Source organism: Tachysurus fulvidraco, chromosome 20, assembly GCF_022655615.1.
Source record: "Tachysurus fulvidraco isolate hzauxx_2018 chromosome 20, HZAU_PFXX_2.0, whole genome shotgun sequence".
Taxonomy (NCBI): domain Eukaryota; kingdom Metazoa; phylum Chordata; class Actinopteri; order Siluriformes; family Bagridae; genus Tachysurus; species Tachysurus fulvidraco.
This window is the reverse complement of record NC_062537.1, coordinates 2,029,725-2,041,518: the sequence shown is the minus strand read 5'-3', so window position 1 is coordinate 2,041,518 and position 11,794 is coordinate 2,029,725.

Sequence of the window (11,794 nt, the reverse complement as noted above, 5' to 3'; positions counted from 1 at the left end):
AATATTTCTTCTTCTGTGAACGCTATTTGTTTTTAATCTGCTTTAACTGGGAAAATAAACTCTTGCATCTTGAAAACCTAAGCAGCCAAATTCTTTTCAGGAGTTTCCTGAATCTTGCTAAGGCTAAATTATGAAAATGTAGCTGTTCCTAAATCGCCTCAGTCTACACTGAAGTAAAAAGAGGCTGAAAAGAATGCGGTCTTAAAATGGCTTATACAAGGGACTCTAACTAGCAACTGGGATAATGCTTTAGTTCCATGTGACAACAAAATGTCACCCCTTGTTAATTATTACTGGAACCGGTATATTAGATCTGAGGGAGTCATGGAACTTGCAACATAGCGCCCTGTCTATTAATACAGGACGGAAAAATGCTGTATGTTTAGCATTCATTGCTTTCCATGATGTTAACAAGACACCTGTTCTGTTGTTCTTTATGCACCGTGTTACTGATCCGAATTCCTTGCATATCCCATAAGGCCCCTGGATTAAACTGGAGGTATTTATGGTACGGATGATTCAATGTGACGGGTTAAACCTGTGCTTTGCCATTCACTCTGACGTACAGATCAGATAAGACTTATTACTGCATGACATTTAGTGTATGTTGAAGCTGAAGAGATTTTAATCAGCAGTGAGCGCTACAGAGGGCAAAGCGACGCACGTCACGTCACGTCACTCAACTGTTTGAGGTCGTGTGTGACTCCGGCGAGCTGCGGTGCTGGCCGACGACAGTGTTCTATACTTGACGGTTGACATGATTCGAAGCACAAGGATTGGTCCACGCAAGAGTTCGATTGTTTCCAATACGGCAGGACGCTATACTCAGGAGTCGTTTAGATGATTCGTTTGATTCGTTTCAGGCTTTGTTTAGCAGAAATGATTCACTGAGGATTCCCTCAGACTCGTTTCTGTCAAATTGTTAGTGTTAAATAATTAAATAAAGTGTCTACATTGATTAGTTAATGAACAGAAGCTCATCAGCACATGATCCAAAATGGGTTTTTTTGGGGTTTTTTTGGTGGAATCCAGGACATTTGATTATATGAATTGAGGAAACACTCTGAGGCTGTAGCTTTAGCTTAGCTTTGTATCACTGGTGTCTGGGATTCCGCTGCTCTGGCACTCACGTGTTCTTCTGGGACATTCAGGTAGCACATCCCTCCCTCACTTTCTCTTTCTTCCCCTGGAACATCAGAAGAAATTACATCTCATTGATTTTGCGCTTCTCTGAGCTCTTGCACCTCTCGAGCGTGGTTCAGGCTGAGTAATGGCCGATGTCGCTCAGAAGGCTACGTACCTCCAAGCCAGGAGCTAGTAGAAAGAGCTGATGCCTGTTTTTTTTCCATTTTATGGGATTGTCTCATCCTGTAAGCGACATTATGGATTGAATATTGACGCACGCTCTCGACCAGCGAGGGTGATGGAATTGAAACAGTTCACCTTCGCTTGCGTTTGCATTCTGAGAGTCATGTTTTGGGGCCTTGGCTAAAGAGATGAGGCATGAAAAGGAAGCACTGTCATGTTGGTGCATTCGTCACACGGGAACCCGAGGCGACAGGACGCGACGGAAAAGTCTTTTCACCGCACATTTTTCAGAAAGCCGTGTCAGAACGTGTAGCGGCGGTATGAGCACCGGCAGGCATCGTTACGAAGGGAAAGTACATCATCCAGAGATCTAAAACCTAAAAAAAATCAACCAAAGAGACTTTACATAAATCTATTTATTGAAGAACTCATTTTTGGAAGTATGGACCTACAACCTATTAGATGTTTACCTAAACTGTCTTGGCACCCTTGGTACACTTTTCCAAAACAGACTTCTATTTGGAATCAGAGTTCTTACTCTAAGATTCTATGTTTAAAAAAAGCCTGCAACAAGACACAGAAGAACCAGTAATTACCCCAGAACCATAAAAGAACCCTTCAAGAGTATACCAGAGCATACAGACAAAGAAATTTCCAAGGAATTGTTCTATGATCTCCTATTTATCCAATAATCCTGTAATAAACACTAAAGCACCAAGGTTCTCATTAATAAAAAAGAAAACAATTACCAAAAAGTCACAATTTATACCACACCATTTACAGTTCTAGTTCTGCTTGGGAATATTTTGGACAGGAAATTACTTTAATGTTCTTAGCCTGCCAAAAGAGTTAAGAGCCTCCTAAATGGGTTAGAGTTCTTTAAGGAACCATAATCTGACCAGAAGAACTGTTTCAGGCTTCTAAGCTTCCTTAACAGGTCAGAGATGTACAGGGAGCTATTTCTGATGTGAAAAGCTTAGGGTTCTATGCTTCCTTAATGGGTTTGGGTTCCTCATGGTACCATTTCTGATGGGAAAAGCTTAGGGTTCTATGCTTCCTCGGAACCATTTCTGATGGGAAACGGTTAGGGTTCTAAGCCTTCATAAATGTGCATGTTGAACCATTGCTTATAGGGGAACACCAAGGGTTTTACTTGAAACCATTTCTGATAGAGAAACACTTTGTGCACAGTAACAAAGTAAGAGTGCAGAAGACTCGACTGTGACAGCATCAGTCCTGAGTGGAGATGCTGAAGCTGTAAATAATGAAGGATTGTCACTCGGTTATGGTTTCTTCCTCTCTATCTGTGATGGAACATAAAGGGACAGAGTGGACTGTGCTGTCACCGGTGCAGGAGGAAGGACCGGTCGCTTCTATAACGGTCGCTTCTGAATCTGACACCTCGTGCAACCTAAGCAATAAATAAATAAATAAATAAATAAATAAATATCTCCTATTTAAATATAATTATGCAGGATGAGAAAAAAAAGAAAAAATTTAGGACAGACATGAAAAACCTGTCTGAATCATTTAATTTAATTCGAATTTATTTATCTATTTATTTATTTAATTATAAATAACTTTCTGATTTGGTTTCAATGGAGTTCTCTGTGTATAATATATACGTACACATATAAAATCGTGTTTCATGATGCTGCTTATGTTCGCTCGGGTTTTCTGAGCTGCGGGTCTGTGGGTCGCCTTTGTGTGAGTCTTCTGTGAGGCTCCAGCTTTGGTTTTCAGCCCCAAATGAATGAAAGGTTAGTTATTTATAGAAGCTGGTGCGTCGGTGGCACCGGTGGAGTCGATGCTGGTGGGGAGGCGACGTTGCTCCAGCCTCCTGTAGCTGCAACAAACTCTTCTCGATGTGGAGTCCACCTCTGCTGCTCGATAATCTGAGGGAATGAGGAATTATGGGTATTAATGATCTTCTAGCATTGTTAATGAAGTCAGCTCACATAATGTTTCATCTCTCTCTCTCTCTCTCTCTCTCTCTCTCTCTCTCTCTCTCTCTCTCTCTCTCTCTCTCTCTCTCTCTCTTGCTCTCTCTGTCCAGCTGTGAGTGGTCAGCATGTGCTGCATTGTGTGTGTGTGTGTGTGTGTGTGTGTGTGTGTGTGTGTGTGTGTGTTAGGTTGTTTTTGCTGACCATCTGTTTTACAGAGTGTCCTTCGGGTACAGATGTAGGCCTGCCAACGACTCTCCCCTCACTGCAGTGTGTGTGTGTGTGTGTGTGTGTGTGTGTGTGTGTGTGTGTGTGTGTGTGTGTGTGTGTACTGTATCACTTTATTACAACCCTAATTATTCCATAAATACAAATGAATAACAGAATTTTGGCCACAGGGTCAAATAAATGTTTATAATATCATGATGTATTATGTGGAATATTGTAGCTATAAATGGAGACATTAACACATAACATTATAATGCAGCTGATCACATGAGCTCTTCTCTCAAACGGAGATAACTGACAGCAGTAACGTTGGTCTTTGTTCCACAAGTTGTGGTTTTTGGAGCAAGGTGACCCTTCTTTCTCCTCGAGCTGCCTCCAAGCGAGGCTCAGCGTGTCGAGGAGATGGATCAGTTTCACCAGGAGGAGAAAAAATCGTGCTCAGGCAATTTGCCCTACAAAACCACAAAGGTTTGATGCTCCTCAAACATAACAGTAAATATAATACTGAATAATACGTAAATAATTATAAACCATAAAAATAGTGAAATAAAAATGTAAGCAAAAATGTACGATGCAAAAATCTGTTTGTCTTTAAACTGGTTTCAATTATTATTATTTTTTTAAATAAAAGTCACTAAAATAATCAAAAACCCTTTTTTTAAATTTACAGGTAAATATAAACTGTTTTTTTTTTGTTAATAAAAATGTGTTTCATTTTACAAACAAAATTTTGATTCATTTTAAAACTGTATTTAAATATTCTAAAGAAAAGAAATCTGGCAGTTTAGAATGGAATAAAATGTGCTCAAGGCAAATAAATAAATCAATAGACAAAGTTATATTTGAGACATTTTTCTAATACAGCAAAAATGTTTCACAACATGCTCTCCTAGGAAAGCGGTGAAAAACAAGTGTGTGTGTGTGTGTGTGTGTGTGTGTGTGTGTGTGTGTGTGTGTGTGTGTGTGTGTGTGTGTGTGTGTGATGCACATGGTGTCGCATGGCTGCTGCAGAGAGCCGTTCTGAACCCACAGCAGCGTAAACGGTTCATCAGCTACACTGACAGAGGGGGGAGGGAGAGAGAGAGAGAGAGAGAGAGAGAGAGAGAGAGAGAGAGAGAGAGAGAGAGAGAGAAAGAGAAAAGGGAAACAAAGAAAGAAAGAAAAAAGGGAAAGAAAGAAAAAAAGGAACAAAGAAAAGGAAAAATACACGACGCTGGTACCCTACAACATTTTCCTCACCTCCTCCCCCCCCTCCCCTTTCCCTCCCTCCCTCCTCCCTCCCTCCGCCTCCCTCCCTCCCTCCCTCCCTCTCCCTTTCCCTCCCTCCCTCCCTCCCTCCCTCCTCCCTCCCTCCCTCCCTCCCTCCTCCTTTCCCCCTTTCCTCCCTCCCTCCCTCCCCCTCCAGCCCTCCCTCTCCCTCACCTCACCTCCCGCACCTCCCGCCTCCCTCCCTCCATCTCCCTCCCCCCCTTTCCTTCCTCACCCTCCCTCCCTCTTTACCTCCCTCCCTCCCTCGCGCCCTCCCTCCCCTCCCTCCCTCACCTCCCCCCTCTCCCCTTTCCCTCCCTCCCTCCCTCCCTCCCTCCCTCCCCCCTTTCCCTCCCTCCCCCTCCCTCCTTTCCCTCCCTCCCTCCCTCTCCCCTTTCCCTCCCTCCCTCCCTCCCTCCCTCCCTCCTCCCTCCCTCCCTTCCCCCCTCTCCCCTTTCCCTCCCTCCCCCCTTCCCCCTCTCCCCTTTCCCTCCCTCCCCCCTTCCTCCTTTCCCTCCCTCCCTCCCTCTCCCCTTTCCCTCCCTCCCTCCCTCCCTCCCTCCCTCCCTCCCTCCCTCCCTCCCTCCCTTCCCCCCTCTCCCCTTTCCCTCCCTCCCCCTCCCTCCTTTCCCTCCCTCCCTTCCCCCTCTCCCCTTTCCCTCCTCCCCCCTTCCCCCCCTCCCCTTTCCCTCCCTCCCCCCCTCCCTCCTTTCCCTCCATCCCTCCCTCCCTCTCTCTATCCCTCCCTCCCTCCCTCCCTCCCTCCCTCCCTCCCTCCCTCCCTCCCTCCCTCCCTTCCCCCCTCTCCCTTTCCCTCCCTCCCCCCCTTCCCCCCTCTCCCCTTTCCCTCCCTCCCCCCTTCCTCCTTTCCTCCCTCCCTCACTCTCCCTTTCCCTCCCTCCCTCCCTCCCTCCCTCCTTCCCCCTCTCCCCTTTCCCTCCCTCCCCCCTCCCTCCTTTCCCTCCCTCCCTTCCCCCCTCTCCCCTTTCCCTCCCTCCCCCCTTCCCCCCCTCCCCTTTCCCTCCCTCCCCCCCTCCACTCCGTTCCCTCCCGCCTCGAAAGAACGAATCGAAAAGGGAAAGAAAGAAAGAATGTCATTACAGTTGAAAGCTGAATTCTTCTATTCTTTTTCCTCACATCATATCTAACGTCCCACAATGCAACACGGTTAACGAGTACAAGCCCCGGCTAGTTAGTAGGTAATGACGAGCGCCATGTCTGTGACGGTGGCATTAGAATAAAAGCTGATGGTTTCGAAGCTGATGTGTTTGAGCAGGGTGTAAAGACTACAGGACTAAAGCGCCGCTGCATCGCTCTCGTCAGGTAGAAATGACGAGAGGGACGATTTCACGCCGCAAACTGTATTATAAACAGCAGGAAGCCCAATGGCCTTATGGCAAATGCAGTAAAATGTCCATTAGAAAGACAAACATTCTAAAATTAAAAAGTCTATTCAGGTGTGTGTGTGTGTGTGTGTGTGTGTGTGTGTGTGTGTGTGTGTGTGTGTGTGTGTGTATTGTTTATTCTGAGAACTGGGATATTCCCTTTTGTCCCTAGGACGCTGTTATGTAAAATATGTGGGTACGAGATACTTTTACACAAACACCATTTGCAAATCTAATGATCCCAGCTGCCTTTTGGACGAGAGCCACTTAATGAATTTTAACGATCCACTTAAAGTTCTAACATGTGCTGAAAGATTGATGCACCTGCGGCGCCGATATCTGTATGGTCTGAGTGTAGGACGGAGGAAGAGGAAGATGAAGAAGAGGAGGAAAGGTCGAAGTGCCTCGTACCTCATCCCGTTTTAACATTTACACAAAGCGAGCGCTTTATTACACGACGCACCCATAACCTACACGCTCGCTCGAGGTTAATTAGTGCAAAGCTGCTTCTTCATCTGAGTGGAAATAATCCATGTTTGCTTGTTGAGGTGGATTTATGTGTTACACTCAGCGCACTAATCCCCGGGTTTCTTATTAAGCTTGGAAGATTTGTTTAGTGTTTTATTTCGAGATCAAACGAGGAGCGTACTTTCAAAACACAGTTTTTCTTTACTGTCATGCTAGTTTGTAAGTTAGCGTCTTTACTATGGTGCTAGTATGCGAGTTAAACTCTTTATTGTAATGCTAGTTTGTAGATTAGCCTCCTTGTTCTATTGCTAGTTTGAAGATTAGCCTCCTTGTTCTATTGCTAGTTTGTAGATTAGCCTCCTTGTTCTATTGCTAGTTTGTAGATTAGCCTCCTTGTTCTATTGCTAGTTTGTAGATTAGCCTCCTTGTTCTATTGCTAGTTTGTAGATTAGCCTCCTTGTTCTATTGCTATTTTGTAGATTAGCCTCCTTGTTCTATTGCTAGTTTGTATGTTTACATCCCTGCCATGCAGCTAGTTTGGCATTTTAAGCTAGTACGTAAATCAAACTCTTTACTATCGTGCTAGCTTGCGGCTTTTCCACTTAATGCTAGTTTGTAGATCATTTTCTTCACTGTAATTTGATTCGCCTCTTTAGATCTAAAGATGCCAGTTTGTGAGGTAACATCTTTAGAATAATGCTAATTTGTGTAGCAATCTCTTTACACCATCAAGCTAGTTTGAAGATGATCCTCTTTGCTATGATTCTAGTGTGTAAGTTAACATCTGTACTGTCAGACTAACCTCTTTACTATTAATGCTAGTTTGCAGACTAACCTCTTTACTACAGTATCATGCTAGCTTATGGATTGACCTCTTTGCTATGATGCTAGCTTGTATGCTAACATCTTTCCTACTGTAAGTTGCTAGCTGCTATAACCCTGACACCGTCAGTCATCTCTCATTTGTGTGTTTATCTTTATTGTATAGTTTAGATCCTAAAACACACACACGGAAGAAAAGGACTTCAACTGTAAACAAAAGCAAAGCTGAAAAGCTGCTCGTTACTTCAGAGCTCAGTAAAAGGGCACGCCCTGGAGTCCAAATCAGCTCAAATCAATCCTTTTGGCATGAACGTAAATCCCTTCCACATGCTCTTAGCGCTGGGAGAATTCAGAGCCTGATTACACTGTTTACAATCCACTGATTGGATGAACGACGCAAATAGAGCTTTGATTCTCTTCTTTTTCTCTTCGTTACTTTATACTTTATAACGGTGTGATACAACGGATCGTACGTTGAACAAACGATACCGGAATAAAGCATGAATCAATATATATATATATATTTTATTCCTAGCAATGAAAAAAAAAAACAATTTTGATCCATTTATAGTTACATAAACGCATCACCTTACGGAAAACGTTTTCTCGTTGTTGCTATAGAAACGATAACACGCTGAACGTAATCTTGCGATTTAAAGCTGTACGACAATCAGAGCTGGCTTTGAAGATCATGAATTCTTCTGGCCAATCAGAAGTGAGACAAGAGCTGGCTTTGTTGTCATAACAACAGTTGAACAATAAACAGGAAATGGAGTTTATATGTCATCTGTAAAGGTTTACGGCAGTGGAAATGTGGATAGGTTTCCTTCCAGAAGAAGAGAAATGGATCATCCATTACGGTGTTGATGGATGGATGGATGATCATGTGAAGTCGGAGATCTTCAACGTAAAAGCCACCTTTTCCTGAAGCCATCTCTCTCTCTATCTTCCGTCGCTTAATGATATTAACGGATCATTTGATCCAGAATTATTTACATTACATCATTTCAGAACTATTCACTTAACTTCTAGATCTTTCTTCTTCTCGTCCTTCTCCCTGCTCTTCAAGCTCAGCGCGCTCTACACGAAACGACTGATTGAGCTCCTTAATGTCAGCTCCCGTGAGCTCGAGAGTTTTTCAAGCTTTCCAGCACACTTTGACTGATTGGCTTCAGGAATCAGTTCTGATTTAATGCGCCTTCATTTCAACTTGTTCTTTTCTTTTTCTTTTTTTTTTTTCACACCAAGAGCAATCCCACTAATTGAAACGGAAGCCCGAGAAAACAAACTTTAAACAGGTGATGCGTTCGGATTGGAATCCCGTGGTGCGAATAAAGCGCGTTCGTGGTCGTCTCCTAAACAGCCGTCGTCTTGCTCTCGGTCCCTGACGATGATGCATCGCCGGGTTAGAAGCATCACTCATCCGAGCTTCATGTGCACACTCATTTCTCTTCCACGGGCCCTTGTCAAACAAATTATCTGCCTTTGCACATCTCTCTGACAGCCAAGCCTCAAACATGGCCTTTGTGGACAAAGCAAACAGGCGACGTCTCTGATTTCGGTGCAGATTTTCCCATCAGACCTTTGATTCTTTTTTGTGTGATTCATTCGTTTCGTGAGTCAGTAACCTATCAGAGCCGTGTCATCCTCCAGCGCTCTTTTAGGACTTCCTTTCCTCAGAGGAACATTCTAGAAACCAAAGAGAGAAATTACCAGAGGTGGAGCGATGCATATTTTTTATGCATTAATTAAAAATATAAATAAATACATAAATAGAGGCAAGTGAAGAGTGGAGATGAATGTACTAGCATCAAATTATAAAAAAAAAATGAGAGAAATATATTGGATTTAACTTCAGTCTTTTATCCCACCATGAGCGAGACGGAGTCAGACGATTTATCGGTGAATCTTCACTCCGGGACGATTATTAATTGAGTCGATTGATTGATGAACACTTGCCAGAGAGTTGTGGGTCCCGCTCGGCAGCTTCGAGGCGAGCGGCGGCAGATTTACGATGACGTGGGCCTCAAATCTTTTATTCTTCACACAGCTCGCTGTAAACAAGGATGGTGGCCGTGTGTGTGTTTGAACCGGGATGAAGTGGGCTTTGGTTTAAGTCTTCCATTCCTTTACAATCCCACCAACAGTTATATCAGTCTAAGGCCTTAAAATCGATCTTACCCACGCCCCTATTTACGCCTAAAACCTCAAGCTTAGCTCCTAATTCCTTTCTGGCACATTAACCCTCAAAGTCTGTGACTGATACGATATCAATACGGTGTCTGTTAAAACGTCCACTGGAGTTATTCGGCTGTTCGGGTTCGTCACGAGCGTCTTGCTCTGTTGTCTGACCCAAATTCGGGATGCTAAACTTAAATGCCTGTTTTCTGAGGACACGCTGAATTAATCACATCACGCAGAGAGAACGTTGTCCTGTATAACTGCCGCCCAGAATAGGCAACTAATTGGAGTGCAAGAAAGGGAAATTGCACTTGAAGCACTTCCTTAGATCTAGAAAGAGTGTGAACCCTGGAGCGAAGATTCACTCTCTACACGGCAGAATAGATAATGCGTGATTATACCATCTCGACCCTGACTGCTTTATTTATTTATTTATTTTAAAAACCACAACCTATTTTTTTTCCCACTGTTATGATGTTTTCCTCTTGAATTTCTGCTACTTGTCATATCCGGCTTATTTTAATTATATGCCACGTCCTCCCACCGTGCATTTATTCTCCAGACCTTCATGAATAATTGGAAGAGGGGAAGAAATAAAAAACAGGGTAGCGTAAGCTTTTGAAGTTTGTCGTGCTGCGACCCCGAAATGAATCACAGTGGGCCAAAAGGGAGAATAATATAATGAGTTGCCTCTCGCATCGCTGCTGCTTTGCTTCACATAAATATAACGAGGATAAATGTGTTGCTAAGTCCGAACAGAGACAAAATAATACGGAGGTCGACGTTTCTTATTTATTTGAGGAAAGCTCTTCAATTTTCAGGAAATGCAAACGTGTAGTTTAAAGATCTTTATCCTGGTTAAAAATATTTAGAATATTTATATCTATATATTTTATTTGAATGTATATAAATCATATATCAATAGAGGCGTATGAGCGGAAAGCTTCACACGGAATTCCTTCGAGTTCTCCGTGTTTCTTTTCACACCACAAACCCATGCCAGTAGGTGGACTGGTTAATTAAAATGGTGTAAACTGGTCCAAAGTTAAGTGCTCCAGTGCTATGAACTGGCAACCAGCTCACTGTGAATTCCTGTGTTCTTGGGCATGTGAAGATCTCGTCCTATTTGGAAACTCCAAAGGTGTTTTCACACTTGAATACTCGAGTCCAAGGGGGCACGGTGGCTTAGTGGTTAGGACGTTCGTCTCACACCTCCAGGGTTGGGGGTTCGATTCCCGCCTCCGCCTTGTGTGTGTGGAGTTTGCATGTTCTTCCCATGCCTCGGGGGTTTCCTCTGGGTACTCCGGTTTCCTCCCCCTGTCCAAAGACATGCATGGTAGGTTGACTGGCATCTCTGGAAAATTGTCCGTAGTGTGTGAGTGAATGAGAGTGTGTGTGTGTGCCCTGTGATGGGTTGGCACTCTGTCCAGGGTGTATCCTGCCTCGATGCCCGATGATGCCTGAGATAGGCACAGGCTCCCCGTGACCCGAGAAGTTCGGATAAGCGGTAGAAGATGAATGATTGAATGAATACTCGAGTCCGTTTAGGGGCGGAGCTCTCGCACCATCAGATATCAGAATAAATCCTTCCAATCCGTGGCTTGTTTGCTCCATTCAATGTGTCAAACAGTCATCACCACTTTGTTGTTTTTCATTCTTTTCCTTTGCTACCAGTAAAGAATACCTGCGTACAAAGAAGCATTCACATAAAAGGCTATTTTTAGCCATGCAGCAAGGCATGAAGCACGCAGGGCTTTTTTTTTCTTTTACGATCAGTGTAAGCACTCACACTCTCCAGATGAATTAGCTGACCCGATGACATTAGGTGACCTATTTAAAGTCCTCCGGTCCTATAAAAGTCTGGTTTTATATATCAGTAAAGCTCCTCTGCTCATCATAATCGTTTCCTGGCCGTTACGAGACTTGAAACATGAAGTAACAAGACAATCTGATTCAATCGCATTTTGAAATAGTAGGCGGGGCACGGTGGCTTAGTGGTTAGCACGTTCGCCTCACACCTCAGTGGTTGGGAGTTCGATTCCCGCCTCCACCTTGTGTGTGTGGAGTTTGCATGTTCTCCCCGTGCCTCGGGGGTTTCCTCCGGGTACTCCGGTTTCCTCCCCCGGTCCAAAGACATGCATGGTAGGTTGATTGGCATCTCTGGAAAATTGTCCATAGTGTGTGAGTGTGTGAGTGAATGAGAGTGTGTGT